The sequence below is a fragment of the Corvus hawaiiensis genome, chromosome 5 (genome assembly GCF_020740725.1).
Source record: "Corvus hawaiiensis isolate bCorHaw1 chromosome 5, bCorHaw1.pri.cur, whole genome shotgun sequence".
NCBI classification, from domain to species: domain Eukaryota; kingdom Metazoa; phylum Chordata; class Aves; order Passeriformes; family Corvidae; genus Corvus; species Corvus hawaiiensis.
In genome coordinates this window covers 73,753,905-73,772,394 of record NC_063217.1, presented here as the reverse complement: position 1 = coordinate 73,772,394, position 18,490 = coordinate 73,753,905, and the positions used below count along the sequence as shown (strand labels likewise).

Here is an 18,490-nt window from a genome sequence, read left to right as displayed (position 1 = left end):
CTTCCCAAAGCTCCTGTGCACATGTTTATATGTGTATTTACTTATTAAAAAACCCTCTTCTATGGCTGTGCTGGGCCTGCTTCAGAATTTCTTTTACATTTGGGATTTGTTCCTGTGTAATTCCAGAAGGGGTTAGATTGGAAGTGGGTGCAGTATTATGCTGAACTCTTTATGCACTTGGAGCTAAAAGCATTATTGATTCCATTTGCTATGAATGAAACAACTTAGATGTATCTGGAAAATGAGAGAAGGAGGAATGGGGAAAAATAAATGAATGTTTCATGCCACATATTTCAGTACAGCAATTTCCTAGCTTTCTTTATTCCTGACTTCTTCATGTTGCACTTGGTGCATGTTTTGTGCTGCAGGATTCAGATTGTCCTGCCTCATCAGGCTGCACACACAGTACCAGAGCTTGCTTTGGTCTCAGAATGATGTTGTAGGTCACATAGTCATTTTATGTCAGTGATGTGGAAGCATAACGTAATTAATTTGGAGGGGGGAGGGTATGTACAGAAAGAGATCTGTTAAGATAGGTTAGATTCTTATTTTTTTTAAACCTCATTTACAGTTTTAATGGCAGTATTGAGAGCTGTTAGGTCTTTGTCAGTGTTGGTTCCGGTCAGCATTGACAAGAGCTAATGTGTACAGCATCTTTCTATTTTTGCATTTCTTCATACTTCCTGTTCCCTTTAACCCTTGCTCTAATCTCCTGATTTTTGCAGCACACCAGAGGGTATTTTGTGTTTCTTCTTGATGTGTGGGTTAATATTTTCTTACTAAATTTATCAAACCTTATGTGGCTGAAACAATTCTGGCTTCAATGTCCATGTGCTTGCACTACAAGATTTTGTATGCTTAATTGTTGAGGGTTTTTTTGGAAAAGTGCACAGCTGTGGAAAATACTCGGTGCCCTTTACTGTAAGTTCCTGTTGTTGCACTGAGGAAACTCTAAAATTTGCAAAGCACCACACTTTGTCCATTCTATGCCAAAGTGATGGTGCCATAGAAGAAGAATGAGATGTTACCTGTCATCTTTGAACCAGATGGTATTTTCTGAGTGCCACTGTGTTCTGTGCTTTGCACAGCCCATGCAGGTGAACGTCTCCTCAGACCACATGAGCCAGCATGTGGAGCAAAGTGATGTGGAGCTGTTGAACCAGGGGTCTGTGTTGTGCTGTGTCTCACTGGAGGTGGTGACATGCTGTTTTCTCTCTGCCAGCCCTGTCCCATGACATGCCTTTCCTTCTATCCCTCGTTCTCTTAGCCTCTCCTCTTCCAGGGTTTTGCCTTTGGATGTTCCTTGGAGTACTGGCTAATACTTAATTTCTCACTCCAGCTTTGTACCTCAAACAGGTCATTTCAGCCTGGAGAAGAGAATGCTCTGGGGAGACCTTCCAGTACCTCAGTGGGCTCCGAGAGAGCTGGAGAGAGACTTGTCATAAGGGCATGGAGTGACCATGTAGAGGGCAGGGTTAGATTGGATATGAGGAAGAAATTCTTGGCTGTGAGGGTGGTGAGGCCCTGATTGGGGCCAGAGAAGGACCAGGTCGTCCAGAGAAACTGTGGCTGCCTCGTCCCTGGAAGTGTCCAAGGCCAGGTTGGATAGGGCTTGGGGAAACCTAGTCTAGTGGCAGGTGTCCTTGCCCATGGCAGGGGGGTTGGAAGGAGATAATCTGTAAGATCCCTTCCAACCCAAGCTGTTCTGTGATTCCATGATTATTTTAGCATAGCTGTAGTCTTAGAAGTATATCATAATGCAGCAGTAAAGCAAAATTAGGCGTCTCTAGACAAAACTAGCAGCATTTGCTGGCCTCGTCGTGGCTCAGCAAAGCTGTTTGGAAGCAGCTGCTTTGCTTAGTTTCCCCCTTTTCCCGGCTCCCAGCACAGCTCCTGTGCTTGGCTTATCCATAACTCGCCAGCCTCTGTCCCAGAGGTACCCTCTGTCCGTTGCTGGGGGAAGAGGGGAGTGGCGGCACGAAACACAGCGGTGTGTGCGCGTAGTCTGTCAGAGGCTGTGGTTCCTCTATCCGCCCCTCGTGAGAGCCGAGCCTGGAGGGTGCCCACGCAGGTTCCTCCCTCCCCGCTACGGACGCGCATTACAGAGGGGGAACCGGCAGAGGGGCGGTGCGGGGCCGAGGCCGCCTCCACGGGTGTCACGGCGGGCTGGGAGCCTCCGCCCCGCCGCTGTCCGCGAGTGGGCGGGGGTCCCGCCTGTCCCCACCGCCCGGCGGGGGCAGCAGCGGGCTCCGTGCCGTCCTGTTTGCTCGTGTTCCAGATCTGGCGTGAGCAAGCTTGGACATACCGGGAGAGGAGGGAGGGGAGAGGGAGGGCTCCCTGCTCGGCGCTGTCACAGGCGGGGGGCGGCTGGCAGCGCCCGCGGCTTGCGGCAGCACCGGCGCTGTGGCTGGCGGCTTGCGGGAAGCCGGCGCTGAGGAAGGAATACGCCCGTCAGTAAGTTACCCGGGGTCCCTGTCCATCCGGGAGCCCGTGCACGGGTGTCGTGTTTCGTGGCTGTGGCTTGGGTGGTGGGGTTTTGTGGTTTTTCTTTTTCCCGTTGGTATTTGCCAATGGCAACTGCGGAGCTTGTCCTGTGTAAGGAATTATTAAAATGTAAGTAACTGGCAGGGATAATAGAAATTTATTTTTTCCAGCAGAAGCAGGAAGTCTTCCTTCTGCCAAAGTAACGCGTCAGGCAGATGAAGGGATCGGGTAGGAGCCCCCATTCTTGTTGCTGGGTGCAGAGAGAATTTTCTATGCCATCTCATAGCCGTGTGGGGTTGGTAGGCACAGGTGTTCTTGCTGCATCTGTGGAATAGCTGCACGGAAGGGGGGCTTGCCTCAGCTCTACAAACTCTGCCTTTCTGCAGTCCTTGGGTGAAACAGATCATCATGCCAAGTGGGAAGAGGCAGAGGGAGATTTGTCAATTTTTTCTGTATCCTCTGTAAAGAGCTGTCCAGAAAAATTTTCCCTTCTACGTGATGGGAGGGAATTGCTAGACGATATTGTCAGGGTTTCTGATTCTTCTCTTTGAATGAATGAGGGCTCAGGGGAAGCAAAATGTCCTCAGTTCCCGAGGTTTTCTCCCTTCCCTTTCTTTCTCCTTGAGAAGCCTGAATATCAGACATGCATGTTAAATGCTCGTTTCCTATTTAATTTTCCTCGTGATATAACCAAGCAATGCAAGTTAACATTTCTGATACTGAACAGCTGAATGTAGAGGCTGTTCATGTGTAGTGCTCCACCAAACGATTTCCAGGCTCCACTGGCAGCAGTGCACAGATTCTGACTGTGCAGGAGCCAAGGATGGAGACTTGACTAAGGCCCTTGGGCGTGTCACCTCTTCAAAAGACAGATTGATTTAACCTTTGCTTTTGCTCCTAGCTTCCTATCTTTTCATACAGGTGAGGGAAAAAAAGGAGATACCAGAGATGTTAATTGATCTTTCCCATTTTAGTCTTAGTTATTTCACTCTGTTTTTGTTTTTGGTAGAGTGAAGAGGGAAAGTCCGTTCTGAGAACATACTTAAGCTGCCATGAGTGACTTTACATGGATGGGGTCGTGTCTGTGAATTTCCCCTGTTGCTGTTTGCTTCTCTCATTTTTCTGCAAAATGGGCTTGAGCTTTGTGGAGGTGTTACTGGAGAGTAGGATGTGGTAGCTACTGGAAAATGTTCGTGAATCTGTTGCACTTTTCACTCAGAAACCTTTACTTTTTTTGGTAGCACAAGATGGAAGAGTGGGCTGGTATAGAAGAGCAAGAAAACACATTTTGATGAGTTCTTTTGCTGTTCTGTTTGACTTTGGTGCACTGTATATCATTGTTATTTCCACTCCCTGTGCTTACAAAAGGGCAGAGCTGCGCAGAGGTTGGCATTCAATGGTGGTTATTGCTTGAGTTAGACGCCAAGCCAGTACTAGTCAGGTCAGCACTGGTATTCCTGGGCGTGATCTGGTGGCCACTGCGATTGATGAAAACCACTCTGCTGACCTGGATAGATTTTTGGATTGGCTCCCTAGCTGCCCATCTGGGTAATTAGGGACTCTGGATTTCAGGAGGCTGTCTAGGTACCCATTCCCAAACTCGTTTCTAAATGTTTAAAACTAAAATTCAAGTCTTACCTTCCTCTTATTTTGCTAAAGCCCAGTAAAAGCCAAGTATGGTTTTATTATAAGTCTGGTTTATGGTTTTGCCAGATTGCTTTGTTGGCTTGCGTTGGTTTGCCTACCCTGGCAAGCTGTGGGCATTTCAGCGGTCCGGATACAATCCTTTACTTGTCTTTTCATCCTGTGCACTAAGCTCCACTGATATGGTCAATAAATTACCACTTCCAATGCTGCTTGGGTGTTCTGAGAGTAATTAGACCCCTCCTGGCTCTGCTACATTTGTACCTCTGAGGAAAAAAGAAAAGCCTCTTGTTACTGGGTGATGTTGTCTCCCACAGAGTGATTTACTCTGGTACCTGTGTGGCCTTGTAGACTCTGTAATGAATGGGTTTAAAGAGCTGAAAGAGCAGAATTTTTGGTGATTTCCCTGTTGTGCTCTCCAACAGCTTAAATCAAGGGTGGCTTCGCTGTAATTTGTAGTCATGCAGATCCAAGGCTGGAGTCACTGTTAATCCATTTCAGAAGCAGTGGGAGGGGAGCCAGTTTCTAGGGCTTTCTGAATCGCTTTTTGGGGTAAGTTCTGAATGTAAATCATGACAAGTCCATGACTGGAAAAGAAAAATGTGACTGTCAGACCATAATGCTTTGGAGGAATAAGTACCATTTAAAGTTTAGTAAATTTTATGTTCATGGGTAGCTTTAGTCTTGTACTGCTCTGTGAGCTCTGTATTTGGGTCTCTTTAATTGGTATCACTTGGGCATAGAGCACAAGCAGATATCTCATATAGTAAACAAAGCAGCAGATTTAAGTTAATGCTAATGTGTTTGCAGGCTGAGCCAAAAGCTTTTCAGGGTTATTATAACGTGCTGGGCATACAGCCCATCGATCTAAGTGTCTGGAGGAGACAAAAGTTATGGATTGACTCATTGTACAAATCAGCTCATCTGAAAGTCAGATTCTGCTATTTGTTGCCATCAGTAATTTAGTCGTATTAAGTACGGCTGAGGACGGGTGGCAGTGTGGCCGGAATATTGAGATGGGATTTCAGAGATCCCAGGAGAACCATTCCCTGCTTCACCACCACAGATTTCCTGCATGACCTGGGGCAAGTCATTAAGTGTTTTGGTAAAGTAGGGTTAGTGGTACCTCCTCCTTTTTCACATGGTGTGTGAAGATAATTGAGTTAGATCCATTTGTGTGTGTGTGTGTGTGGGGGTCATATAAATCTAAATACAGTATCAAACAGCACATCTGAACAGTGCATGCCTTGTACATAATTAGACAATACCTGGATTTGTAAGCCTGTCTATGTGCTTCATACTATAATATGCTTACATGCCTATGTTTTAATTTTGCTTATAAACCCTGACCATTGATTTGAGGCGACTTTGAGAAGAGCCTTTGTTCATCGTCAATTCTGACCTAGTATTCCGAGACTGTTCCAGTTGTTAAACAACATGGAAGTTTGCTGTGTGTTAACAATGACAAGATAATGCAGACTCTGATGAGGTCTTAAATATGTAATTCCCATGTGCTGGGGATAATGACATGGAAACCTCTCCTCTGGCAACTGCTGCTATTGTAATCCAAAATTATTTGCATATTTAAGTTTGGAAGATTTAACTCCTGAAAGTAGTTAAGTCCCATTTGTTGGTAGTGTTTGACCAAGTGGAGAGTCTGGGTATCTTGAATTGTGTAAACTTTGATAATTCAAACTAACACATATATACAAAGTTACATTTTAAGCTTCATAACTTGAGCCCTTTATTAGAATAAACCAACAAGATAGTGTGGATGTGTGGGATATCTGTCTTCTTGGAAGCCAAATATTTGTGTTCCATAGAACAGCTTCATCGAGGCTGGTTAACTACACAGAACAGAAAGTTCTTAAACTCTGGTGCAGCAGCTTTAGTTCCATTAGGCCTCCTAAATGGGTGGTGATGTACAGCTGTTGGTCACAGACTGTTAAGGATATTTTTTCCTATTATGTAACATCTAGTTACAAGTTAGAGTTTTACAATCATAAAAAAATGCATATTGGTCACGTAAATATGTTTCTCTTGCTTTTTTATTTTATCCATTGCTTTTCAGCATGTATTCCCACTCAGTCACAAAGCTCAGCCTTGTTGGTCGTGGGCTGCTGCAGAAGGAAACCTCACACTTGGAGTGGGCATTTTGAGCAGGAGGTGGGATGGGTGTGGGTCTGTCTGACTGCCTGGCCTCCGAAGCGAATTCCAGCCCAGGGAGTGCACAATGTCGAGGCTCCCCCAGCTTCCTCAACAGCACCGGCTCTTTGGTGTCTTCCGCTCATGATAGGCATGAACTGTGTCTCCTTTCAGACGAGTCTGCTGTCACTATTGTCCAGAATTAGTTTATTTTTTTATAGGCTCTTTTTCAAAGAGTGTCAGAAATGTGTTATTTCATGCTTCATGTTTTTGCTTGGCTAGTTATGCTTTCAGCAAAACACCTGTTCTCCCTCTGGACACATCCTTTTGCCTTCCCATTTCTTCTCCATCCCCTCTTCAACCTTTGCAGTGAAACTGGAAGCTGAAAGCTGTTACTTGTCCACCTTCCTGTGCTGTTTCATTGGCTTTGGTCTGGGCCCACGGGTTAAATTCCAAAGACACTCAGATCATTTGCTTCGTTTTAGGCTGACCAAGTCTTTTCTTATTGAACTACTGGCCTGAAAATGATTTCTAGTTGGTTCTAAAACTCCATTTCAACTTATTTTAGAATGTCTTCATCCTCCCCTGCTCTTCTGTTTTTTCCTGACAGAGGCTTTCATTTTCCGTTTTTCCCCAACAAGGTTTGGAGCGAAGAAGCAAACAAGTTCTAAAAATGTGTATTTATATTTAAGAAATTTACACATACACATGTACCTACATCAGCAAAATAGAAATTTTAACTCACCACCTCTTAGCTCACTCTGAAAATTCCTTTTGGAAAGTAAGGGAGGGAGAACTTTTTAAAACAAGCAACATATATAATTAATTTGAAAAAAGGTGGTTAATTTTAAATGTTTTCTACAATATTCCAGAGTCTTGAAAACTGTTTGTTGAGATGACTATTTTGAATGTAAAGCCATTTCTCATGTGTTGAGCCAAAGATAATGATCCCTTGGGTTTATTTTGACCTACAGTGCACTGATTCACCACTGACTGTTAACAATAGTTGAACTCTATCGGGATTTTTATTTTGTGGCTAAGTGCAGGTTTGAGGTTGTAGCAGTCCTATAGTTGTGTTCTAGTTCTTGAGCTCATTGATGGCAGCATATATTTTTCACTTGCATAAAGAACTAGGTATTTTCCCATCTGGTATTTGAAGCTGCGGAGGGAAAACCTAATGCTGTTTGTTTGTTTTTCTGGGAAAAGATGTAGTGCAGTTGTGAGGTTTTAACACATGCAGATGACTTAAAATAAATCAGTTGTGGCTTTACAATTATAATCTACCTAGAGGAAAACTACAAAATTAGCTGAAAGAAATTTTACATATTGTACCTTGTACAGAAAGTGCAGTTTTTAGCATGGTTTTGATGTTAAACAGGAAGCACCCATTCATTAGAGCTTCAATTTCTATTTGTTTATTTAACAGAAAGTTGATGACTACTAGAAATGAGTATTTATCAATTTTTAAGAAGATGAATTGATTCAAGAGTTTGTTTGTAAGCGGAGAAATCAATGTTAAGCTTTGAGCTGAAGCAAACATGGCATTATGGGCTCTTTTATTTTCTCAGTCATTTTAAATAATGATGGTGACTTAAAATCTTAATTGCGTGCATTTGGAGAGAGCTCTGATTTGCACGTCAGCGCCTTGACCAGCAGAGCAGCTGGGCTCATTTCATACCACGCTTTACTCCAGGGATCTGCTTTGATGTTCACAGAGACCAAACCATACAGCGGTGTGGAGCCCGGCACTTTGCAGGCAGCTGCTGCCTCTCGCCTGCCTCTGTGGAATTCTCCAGCGCCGTGCTGGATGTTCCACGTGCTCCCTCACTGTGACCTGTGGGAGTGAAGTGTGCGGGGTGGAACCGTGCTGACACCGCGCCGCAGGGACCGGAGTAGGATGTGTACCTGCAAAGGAAGGTGGTGCTTGGGATGCATTCCAGGATGCTTCTCAGATTTCATCAACATGCTGCATTTATTCAGCAGAAATTTTTATCAATACAGTTAAATCCACTAATCAAAATACTTCTTGGTGAGACTTGTTTCAGTGAGTCACCTTCACTGGCCTCCTTGCCTCTTCTCTTGCCCTGGGTGCTCACCACTCTCAGGTGTCACGCACTCATCGGCTTCCTACGGTTGGCACATGAGGTTCTTGCCTATATATTGTTTAGCAAGATAAAGCATTTCATCTGTCTTTTCTTCTTTTCTTTCTCTGTCAAATAGGTTTTGAATGATTGATTGAAAGGCAGTAGATGGAGTGCACACATGGATGCAACAAAATTGTTAGGTACTATAGAAGAAATTATTGGTTTAATTTTGAAAAAAGAAGGTTTTTTTCCTGCGAGATGAGCAGTGTTGAGCTGTCAGTGTTCCGTAATAATATTGGGTGATGGTGTGCAAGCACTTAAAAGGTTCCTATTTCCAGTCTTTGAAATGACTCACTAATAATACAGAGCTGCAGGTACTGGAATTCTTATTACACAGTGTATGCCATTGCAGGAGATGGCTCTGTTTGTCCCAAGGGATATGAAAACATCCTGTCTTTTCTACTTGATTTCTATACAGCGCTGTACTATGAGGGAGAGTATGAGCGATCCCCTCTTAAACTACCTGCAAGCCTCCTGCTCTCAGGCCAGCACAAAGCACACTGGGTATGAGGGGCTGAGGGGTGTCCAGCAGAGAAGCGTGTGCAAGCCTGGAATGGCTTTCAGGGTCTTCCTCCTGTTCCTTGCCTCTTCTTGTCATCCTAAGAGAATGGTCATTGAGTAGCAAATAAAAATGGTTTTGAATACACTGAATTTGCACGGAAGCCAACATAGCATTATGGGCTCTTTTCATTTCTCAGTCATTTCTCAGGCTTAATCTACTGTTTATGGGGAGTTTTTGCACTGCCAATTAACACCAGCAATTATATTCGGTATAAAAGTGTTATTGGAGGATAAAACAGTGAAGAGGAGATGTGCACTTATGGCCCCTCTGATGGGAAGAGGGAGATGTGCAAAAGAGGATGGTGAAGCTTTCTGTGTCAGATTAGTGACTGCACCAACCATCTGCTCTAATGGTGGTCAGAGCATTTTCCACTAATTGAGTTTGCTTGAAAATCAGCCATTTTCAATGGCTGTCTGGATTTAAAAGCAAGTTTTTGAAGTCCAGGATGAAAGGCAAGGAAGAATCTCTTAGCTGTGATTCTCTTGACCTCCATCTATTTTATGGAAGCAAAACTTGGTTATGCCTGTGCACAGTTGCTGTCTAAAGGATTTTAGTATCTGGCTAGTCCCCTGTTTGGTGTCCTGTGGCTGGAAACCTCTCGTCTTGCTGTCCTGTACCTTGAGCCTTAGTTGCTCCAGCATCACCAGGAGGAAGGATGTCTCCAAGTTTTACAGACTGCATGACATGTATCCATCAGATTGGGTTGGATTTTTTGTAATCATGTAGTTATATAGGTAGTTTGACTGGTTGTCTAAAGCCTGAGTTTAATTTTGCTTTGGTTTTTTTAAAGGCAAAAATACATTTGGAGATTGGATTATAAAATCCTATGGAAAACAAGATGGTGTAGAAACATGTTAACAGTGACTTCAAGCATTACTTACTTGTAAACCAGCTGGATCATAGGTGACTTGAGTTCTTTGCTTACTTGTAGGATGGTCAGCAGGGAGAGGGCAGGGATGACAAACTTACTCTGTGAGAATTTTCAAGGTTTCAAAATTTGGATTTCTTTGGTTTTAACTTCTTGCTGGTAACTCAGCACTAGGCAGGTGCTTGGGACTGTATTTGCTCTTACCCCTAAGGAGTTAAACCACAGTGTCTGTACTTACTTCTCAAGATGGAGATATACACTTAGCTACATTTGTGTGCATATGAATATAAAAGATAAATATCAATATCTAAAATTATATTGGAAACATAATAAACATTTATATATTTGTATAAAATTATATACATATTTATATTAAAATCTTTGTGTACGTATATGGAGCTGCAAGATGCAGAGGTATTCTCTTTATTATACACATTTATTATGTACTACGTTCCTTATTCTCTTCTTGCCCCCTTTCCCTTATCTCCTGTTGGTAAACTTTGCTAGCAGTCTCTATATACATAGTTCATGGTTTTTTTGCCAAACCAAATCTTATCAAATGTTTATGGAATCACCTCTCTCTTCCTCAAACAGAAGTGTTCATGCCTACTACTGTCATGTGACCTACTTTTTGGAAATCGTGGCAGTATTCTGTGTACAGTGTGCAGCCTGTGAGAGGTAGCCAAACATTAATTTGCATTGTGTATACAGCGAATATTTATAAAAAATTCACTTGTATTAAAAAACGTCATGGTATTGTGGTGACCTTCCATTTTGAGGAAATGAAGGAGAGAAAAGCTGAATATCATACGGAATGGCACAATGGTGTCAGTCCATCTTCTGAGAGGCTCCCCGGTCCGAGTGACAGGCAGTAATTGATGTGCTCTCGTTGCTGTGTCACCTCAGCTTATCTTTCTTCTAATTATTGCCACCTGCCTGCTCTGACTGAGCACTTGGTGTGGGTGTTGGGATGGCTCCTGAATGCAGTACAGGCTTCATGTCATGAAATAGCCTGCCATGGATGAGACGGATATGCTGAATTTTAAGTTACCATGAAATATCTGACCTCTGCAGTGTAAGTCAATATATGGATGTGCTGCAAACTATTTAGGGTATAATTATTGCAAATGTGTTTTTGATCATAATATTGTGGTCACTTTGGTAGAGAATGCTAAAATGAAACCTTAAAAAACTTGGAAAATGTTACAGTTTAGGTCTTTGGGGAAAAGAGCAAATATCTAATTGAAAATAATTTTAAATAGTTTCTGCTGAAAATTGGAATTACTTCTGTAAAACAGAGTCCAGTATTCTGATTAAATTGCTGCCTGGATTTGATCATGGATGTAATTAGTGTCCAACACAAGCAGTACCAAATAGAAGGTGAGTGTGAAATTGTATCTTTTTTTGTTTTTGCTAGTTGATTTTAGTTAAAAACCAAAACATTGTAACACAGTATTGGAGTTTACATGTGATAAATAGAATTTGTTTTTGTTGGTTGAATTACTGACAAATAACAGTAATTTCTTATGATTTCACAGCATCATCTGCTGTTAATTTACATCCTGATATTTCATGTCCATGTTAATTTAATGCTAATGAGCATGTTGGTAATGATGACTGTGGCACAGCATATTCAAGTGCTTTGTTTTAACCACAGTGTTAATTCTCTGAAAAGAATCATAGTTTGCTGTGCTTACTTCCACCCCTCTATTTGGGTGCTTGTCATTTGCCTTTTTACCCACTTTATGACTACAAAATATAAGAATATCCTTAAATATAGGACAATTTTTAGCCTTTACTGAGAACAAAGAAAAAGCAAGCTCTCAGTATTCTGCATTAGCTAGAAGATTTTAGCTCCTGTTTTCATATTTCTTCAGGCAGAATTAGCATGGAAACCACTGAAGTCTGGAATCTCTACCACCTGATGCAAAGGTTTTGCTGCTGGCTGACAAAGTTTTGTGAAGGGGCAATATATTTGCAAGGCATTTTGCACATGAATGCCTTGGTTTCTATATGTGCTAAGCTGCTGAGCTGCTGTTACAGTTTTAACTTTTTTTTTTTTTTTTTTTTTTTTTTTTTTTTTTTTTTTGGTCCGGCTGGTTTATTATGTAACTTTTTTTAAAGTGCCTGTTGTCTGGCTCTTCGTGCATCTGGCTCCTAAAATTACAAATATTTAGAACCTTCTATGGCAATAGGAAATATTGTTTTAAATTAAATATTACAACAGGTGGATTTTTTCAATATACAAGGCTGTTTGTGTGTAAGCAACCTACACTGGCTGCACTGATTGTTTCACCATCAGGGAAAGCAATTGCACCTGCCTTGCCTTTACTGTCTCAGCTGTTTATGGCCCCAACTTCCTTAAGTCAGTCTGACCCACCACAGTGCTCTTACTCTGTTGCATCTCCAGCAGCTTTAAAAGACCTTAAAAAAAAAAAAAAGGTAGAAAAATGGTAAGTTGAAAGGGAAGACGGCTATTATGCAGAAATGAGGCAGTTGGTTTTGAATTTTATTGTGCTCCTATGTTTGTAGAGCTTTTGTGGTCAATTTTAGCATCTTAAAATACTCACTTTTGCTATGAGAATTCTCTTCATTGTACATCACAGGTAATATGTTTTAAATTAATTACTCACAACTTACTACTCTTAACTGGGAAAATCTTTCATAGACCAATGAAATATTCAAAATTGCTCAAAAGATTCAGGCATGCAATTACTGCTTATTTAAATGGGAGCTGTGTGGGCTCCCTAATCACTTAAGTAGCTTTGAAAAAACTCATCCTTGATGTTTTTATTTGTCTGCAGTAGCCAGTGTTTATAGCTTGCTTTGAACAAGATAAAAAATTCCTTTTCGTTGTACTGAGAGCATATCTGAGAGTGTAGAATTGCTATTTTGTAGTAACAAATGTTATGGAAAAGTTCTCTATTCTTTAAAATCAGCATGAAATATTCATCGAAACTGTCAATAAATATTTAAAGGTGATGTGAAATTTTCATGCATTTTAAAGAGTAAAATTAATTAAAACATTGCAAGGACTATATTATAGTGAATAGAAGAGTTATACTAATATCTGTGAAATTCAGATGAGATACTTGGTTTAATTTAGTGAAAAAGCAGGAAACATGGTGACTTATTGTTTAACCCCTTGATTTCTGTAACCTGGGATTGGGGCATTAGTTTAAGATGTGGAAGACCGAGAGTTGTTGATCTCCTGGGATAGAATGGAAACTCTTTTTGCTCATTCTCTCAGGACTCTCTTCTGGAATTAAGGCTTCCTTATTTTGGTGCCTTGTGTCCTTGAGAGGGGCACACAAATACTTGTGATCTTTGCATGTGTTGGGTAAGATTGGTCTCTCTGTTGTGTGCTTTTATTGCTTGCTGGAATCAATCAGGTTTTGGGGATCAGAATGAGGAAGATGCTCAGGACTTGGGAATGACTTTCTGGCTATCAGGAGTTAGTTAACAAAGAGAAATTGTTTCTTTTAAATTAAAATTAATATTGTGTTTAAGAAAACAAGGACTTTAAAGAAAGATGCGTCTGATAAGACAGACATACAGTCATTTTTTTTTTTTTTTTTTTTTTTTCCCAACGGAGAAAGATGAGATTTGATTATTTGGGCAGGTTTCTCTGCCAATACAGATCAGAAATTAAATTTCTGAAACACTATGGAAAGCAGTTGTGCTTCAAAGTCCCAGTTGTTTTCACAGTGCTGAAAAAAATACGTAAAGAGAACTGAAGAATAAATATTGGGAAAATGGAGACTGTGTTGTAGAGGAGTATCCTCCGTTCTCATTTTTTAAAAGCTGTTCTGAAATTATGTGTTCTCAGTTGTATTTTTGTCTGCAGTGTTAATGTTAGTTTAAGAGGAGATTCTTTTAGATTTGTTCTGCATGGGTACTTGAAAGATTTTGAGAGCGTGAAGTAAATGGTGTATTTTTGGGAGAGGAGGAGTGGAAAATAAAACACTTGATGCAAGTGAGTTTGGAGATGTGCATGCCTGGGTGAGGTTGGTGCAGCTGGTGACTTAGCAGGAACTGCTTCTGGTTTCTGTTTTTCAAGGGAAATAAAACATTGCAACTTTATTCCTTCTTGGCTGCCTTTGGCCCAGTACTGTTGTTACTACCTGGCCTCTTTTGCCATCTTTGCTTTCAGTCTCCCCTCACATCACTTTTCTCTGAGATTCCCCAGGGTCTAGCCCTGGGTTTTTGGCCTCCACTCTGAAGAGGCTTCTGAAATTCTATAAAACCTGACCTGACTGCAAATATATACGTATTATGGACAGGAGGGAAATAAAATCCTTCCTGTGTGCAAAGGAGAGATGTGGTTGCAGCAGTTATTACCTTACTGAAGATAGTCCTGCTCTCATTGCTTCTCCCATCCCATGTCTCAGTTCATGTCTTGCTGGCAGGTGTTTAGAGGGGAGCCTACTGTGTTTTTGGGTATTGAGCCCGATTTACTGATAACATCTGGAGGAAATTCAGCTTCAGTTTTTCTCTCCACTAGGCTGACCACTATTGTCTTCTAGAAAAAACCCACATTTTCAGAAGCATAAAAGGCCATTCATAATGTAAGATAGTTAAAAAATTTTATCAAGTTGAAAACGAGGCTTATATTGTTTAGTACTGTAGCAGAAGTGAAGCCTACTGTTCAAATACCAGTTCAGGCAATCAAACCATGAAAATTAATCCCAGTTAAAATTGTTTGTATTAATATTCTGTATGTTATGTAAAAATTTGCAGTGCTAATTTCATTGACCAGTTTTTAGTTCCATGTCTTAATAGTCAGATAAAATGTAACATGTAAATGTAAATGCTGATCTCTAAGTTAAAATGTAACATTTTAACTTACAGATCAGCAGTGCAAACCAACAGAGAAACTATGTTTAAATCTTGGTTATAATGTATATTATTGTTGTTGTTGCTAGCGTAAAACTAAATTAAATGGAAAATTAGACAGGATGGCAATCTGAAGGCATTGAAATGAATTTTATTTAATGCTGCTTGATGAAAGCAGTACTGCCAGGAACAGTGGTGCAGGAGGGGCTGCCTCTGCTGGCAGGAGAATGTTTGCTGAAGAGGGGTGAGAGGTTTCACCTGCTTCAGCAGGCAGTGAAAGGCAGCAGGAGATAGTCCAGGGGGGAGGTTACAGTGGCAGGAGGATCACACCCTCAGGCCTGTGCTGCTGATCTTCTGACTCACCTGCTGCACAGCGGAAATCAGAGACATGTGGCACCGAACAACCTGAAGCACAGCAGGTGTTTTCCTTGGATGCAAATAAAGCATACCACGGATGAAGTGTCCTAGGAGAATACAGCATCTGTTTTCCACAGTTTTGAAGTTAGGTTAAAAAATACTAGCTCTTAAGTGATTTTCTGTCTCTTCAGGATACAGTAAATGACAAGGCATTTCTGAACCAGTTCTGATATCTCTTAAAATTCAGCATCTCCAGTTCAAAATCAAGAATTAACATGTAAGAACTGCTGAGCCTGTTGCATTATAAATGTGAGCATTGTTTTGGTGGGCCTGGGTTCAGAAGCAGAGCAGTCTGCAGGTGCAGTGAGATGGCAGAGTGCTGTATCGAGGCTTTATTGACATGTTTTTAGATATGTGTTTTCTGCAGGTCACTTTTGAGCAGTTGCTTCAGGTATTGCGTTCTGCCTTGCAGACGTGTCCATAAAAAATGTATGCTGGGCAGCGCAGGTATCTACTGAAATGAGTTAAGTCTTTAAAAATCTGTACATTCAGCAGCTCCTGTTGCTGCCTTGTCTCCTGAATTAAGGACTAAATAAGTCTAGATGGATATTGGTGCCTGTAGGTCGTAAATCTTATCTAACATTTGGAGTTACTGTCCTGCTTGCAGCCTCGTTTGGGAAGTTGAAGGTTGTCTTCCAAGTGGATCAAAATATCCCTCCCCTCTCCTGACTCAGCAGAACTTGAGGGCCTGCCGCACATCTCAAAAGGCCCTGTTGTGTCCCAGTGGCTCACTAATTAGCGGAAAAAAGCAAATGGGAAATTCCTTTAGCACAGTTGGAGTGAATGTTGAAACACTTCACGCAAGGCTGAACTCCAATTCATTAATGTACTGCAGGCAGCTTTCAATATAGGAATGCCAAACCCCAGGCTGAGGTCCGGCCATGCCAGAGAACCGGCTATAGCAGCACACTCTACACGAAATGCAGGCGCCTCTTCCTCTGACCTTTGGCAGCTGCTTAATCAGACCTTGGGCGGATGTAAACTCTAATGCAAGGGAATATCGAGACAACATTGCCAGGGTCCATTCTCTTGGTAACTAAGAGTATTTTGTTTCCTGCTCTCCCTCTGGTGCAGATGGAAAGCTTTGAATCTTCACGTGAGAGGATGAGGTAACCTTCACAAAAGATATTCTCTCGTCGAGGTGCCTTGTTTTTATAAGTTTTGCCTCACAATCTAATTTTTACGAGGAGTTGTATTTCTAGTCCTCCCTCTCCATCCCAGTTTCTAGCAGGTCAGAACCCCAGTACGACTTCCTAAGTCACTGTAATTGTGGGGCTCCGTCCTCTTGCACCAGCATCCTCTTTGCAAGGCACGACTTCACTGTAAGACCGTATTAGGTTGATGTAAATCAGCAAAGCTCCTAAGGTGGAGCTGCTGTTTTTTCACTCACTGTTGGGGGTTGGAAATGCTGCAAGCCTCTGATTTGAGATTTTGCATATATGGCTTCATTCTTTTCCGTCTGAGCTTAAGTTATGTGTGTAAATCTTCTGGAAAAGCTCAATCATCCAAAAGAATACAAAGAGTATAAAATATTGTCTTAGTGGCTATGTAAAGTGATGAAGACTTTCTTTCTTTTGATGGTTTGTTGTTTGTTGGGGTTTTTTTAGCATGGTCTCTGACATTAGCTAGGAGAGGTACACGCTTTGTTATGACTTGTAAGGAATTTGAAGTCCTAAGAATATTTTGGAGGATTGTCACTGCAGTTTGGGAACAGTCATCTATTGTAAATGATTTTTTGCAGGTTGATTGCTGAATGTGACCAGATATTAGGTGGTGCTTATTATTCTGGAAGTTAAATTGTGTAGGGGTAGAGCACAGAAGGTATCACCCTCTGTATTAGTGACATTTGAAAGAGGGACGTGGAGATGCACTTTCATTGTCAAAGTTCTGACAGCAGTGCTCTTGGCTGGCAGGAGCATCCGGCTGGTCACTCAAGAACTTAAGAAGTTATTTTTTGGCTTAACTGCACTGAGAATATTCTCTTGGGTTCGTTTTCTTCTCCTCTTGAGATTTCCCCTTGTGCATTCACAAAGATGCACTGCTGCTCCCTGCACAGACTTCCAGAGAGATAAATCCAGCTTTTGTTCTATGGAATTCTTTCAGCCTGGCACTGACAACGCTAGTGGCCTCATCTGATTAAATCTACTTCACTGCCATGCAACATGACAAATGCTTTTGGTTCAAGTTGAACGGTAAAGCTTTTGCAAACAGGAAAAACAGTTGTCAGCTGTCACTGTTGTGAGACCAAACACACATTGTGATACAACAAGCGGACAAAAAAGCCTCTGAGCCGCAGAGCAGATCAAATGGGAAAGCCACTCAGGGTACATCCAGTTCTATTAAGACATGAGTGTGTTTTTATCAAGACTTGTTTAACAACACAGGGGAGAACATCTGTTAGCAATTGGTGATATGGGAAAAGACTCTTTTGCTCTCAGGAAAGCCTAGAAATTGCAAAATTACGTGATATTGTATAGTTTGCAAGATGGGAGATGTTGAAGTTTTAATCTGTTTTGCTTACAAGTATAGCTTTTGACTTAATTTGTTGCAAAAAAATTAAGTATCTTTAAAAGAAAAGCTGTTTTGAGGAGCTTTGGAGAAAGCTGTTTGGCTGCAGGGTGGTGGGTCTGCTTCAAAAATTAAGATATGAGAGTGAACTGCGGTTGAAAATGATACCTGGGTGTTTGGCATGGTCCTGGCTATTGAGTTTCTTGTGGTCTCTGAGTTTTAATTCTACCACTCCCCCTGCCCCACTGAAAAAAGTAGAGAAAGTTTGGGAGAAATCGGAATATTTCTCAGTGTATGTTTTTCTTCATTTTCTTCCTTGTTTTCTTTGAATAGATGAAAAAAGGAGCATAATATACTGGCTCTTTGTTGTTCTTAAATGACTGTGTAGGAATAGGTGGCTTTTGAATTGGAGCTTGTTTTGGACTCTTCAATCTGGAATATTATAGGTCAGCCTCAAAACTCTGCCCAATTTGTGCTTAATACCAAAACCGATGGGCATTTTATCCGTCATGCAGGAAGTACCGTGCCTAGTACAGTGCATGCTGGCATTTTCTTTTGGGGCTGTTCTTCTCTTAGTGATTGAATCAGTTTTTAATTAAATACAAGTCGAGTCCCATTTCTAATATAAGTTTCTGTTTTAAAACCAAGTCACGCAGAAAGTATTGTTTTCCATTGCATTCCCAATTCAGACATTTCATGTCTGGAAGGTGGAGGGGGGAGCAGCACTGTCCTTGAATTGTGGCCATCAATCTGAAGTTTGCTTCAATGTCTAGGCCTGGGATTTGCGGTGCTAACCACTGTGGGCGTGTCTGCCTTGCCATTTCCAGGCAGCCCTGCCCACTGCTTCCCTTGTGCAGCCCGGCTGGCTGCGAGCCAGTGCTG

General features: G+C 41.6%; 1 protein-coding gene across 3 annotated transcripts in view; it reads left to right on the top strand.

Annotated features, from left to right (window-relative positions):
- Positions 1 to 18,490, top strand: part of LOC125326132 (ankyrin-2-like) — a 277,846-nt gene that overhangs the window by 18,761 nt on the left and 240,595 nt on the right. Inside the window, exon 1 of one of the 3 annotated variants that reach the window (XM_048304014.1) lies at positions 2,352 to 2,454. The exons of the other annotated variants lie outside the window; for them this stretch is intronic. The gene's annotated coding sequence lies outside the window, so the exon portion shown is untranslated. Of the gene's footprint in view, positions 1 to 2,351; positions 2,455 to 18,490 lie in introns of those variants that run through there. 3 annotated transcript variants of the gene reach the window in all.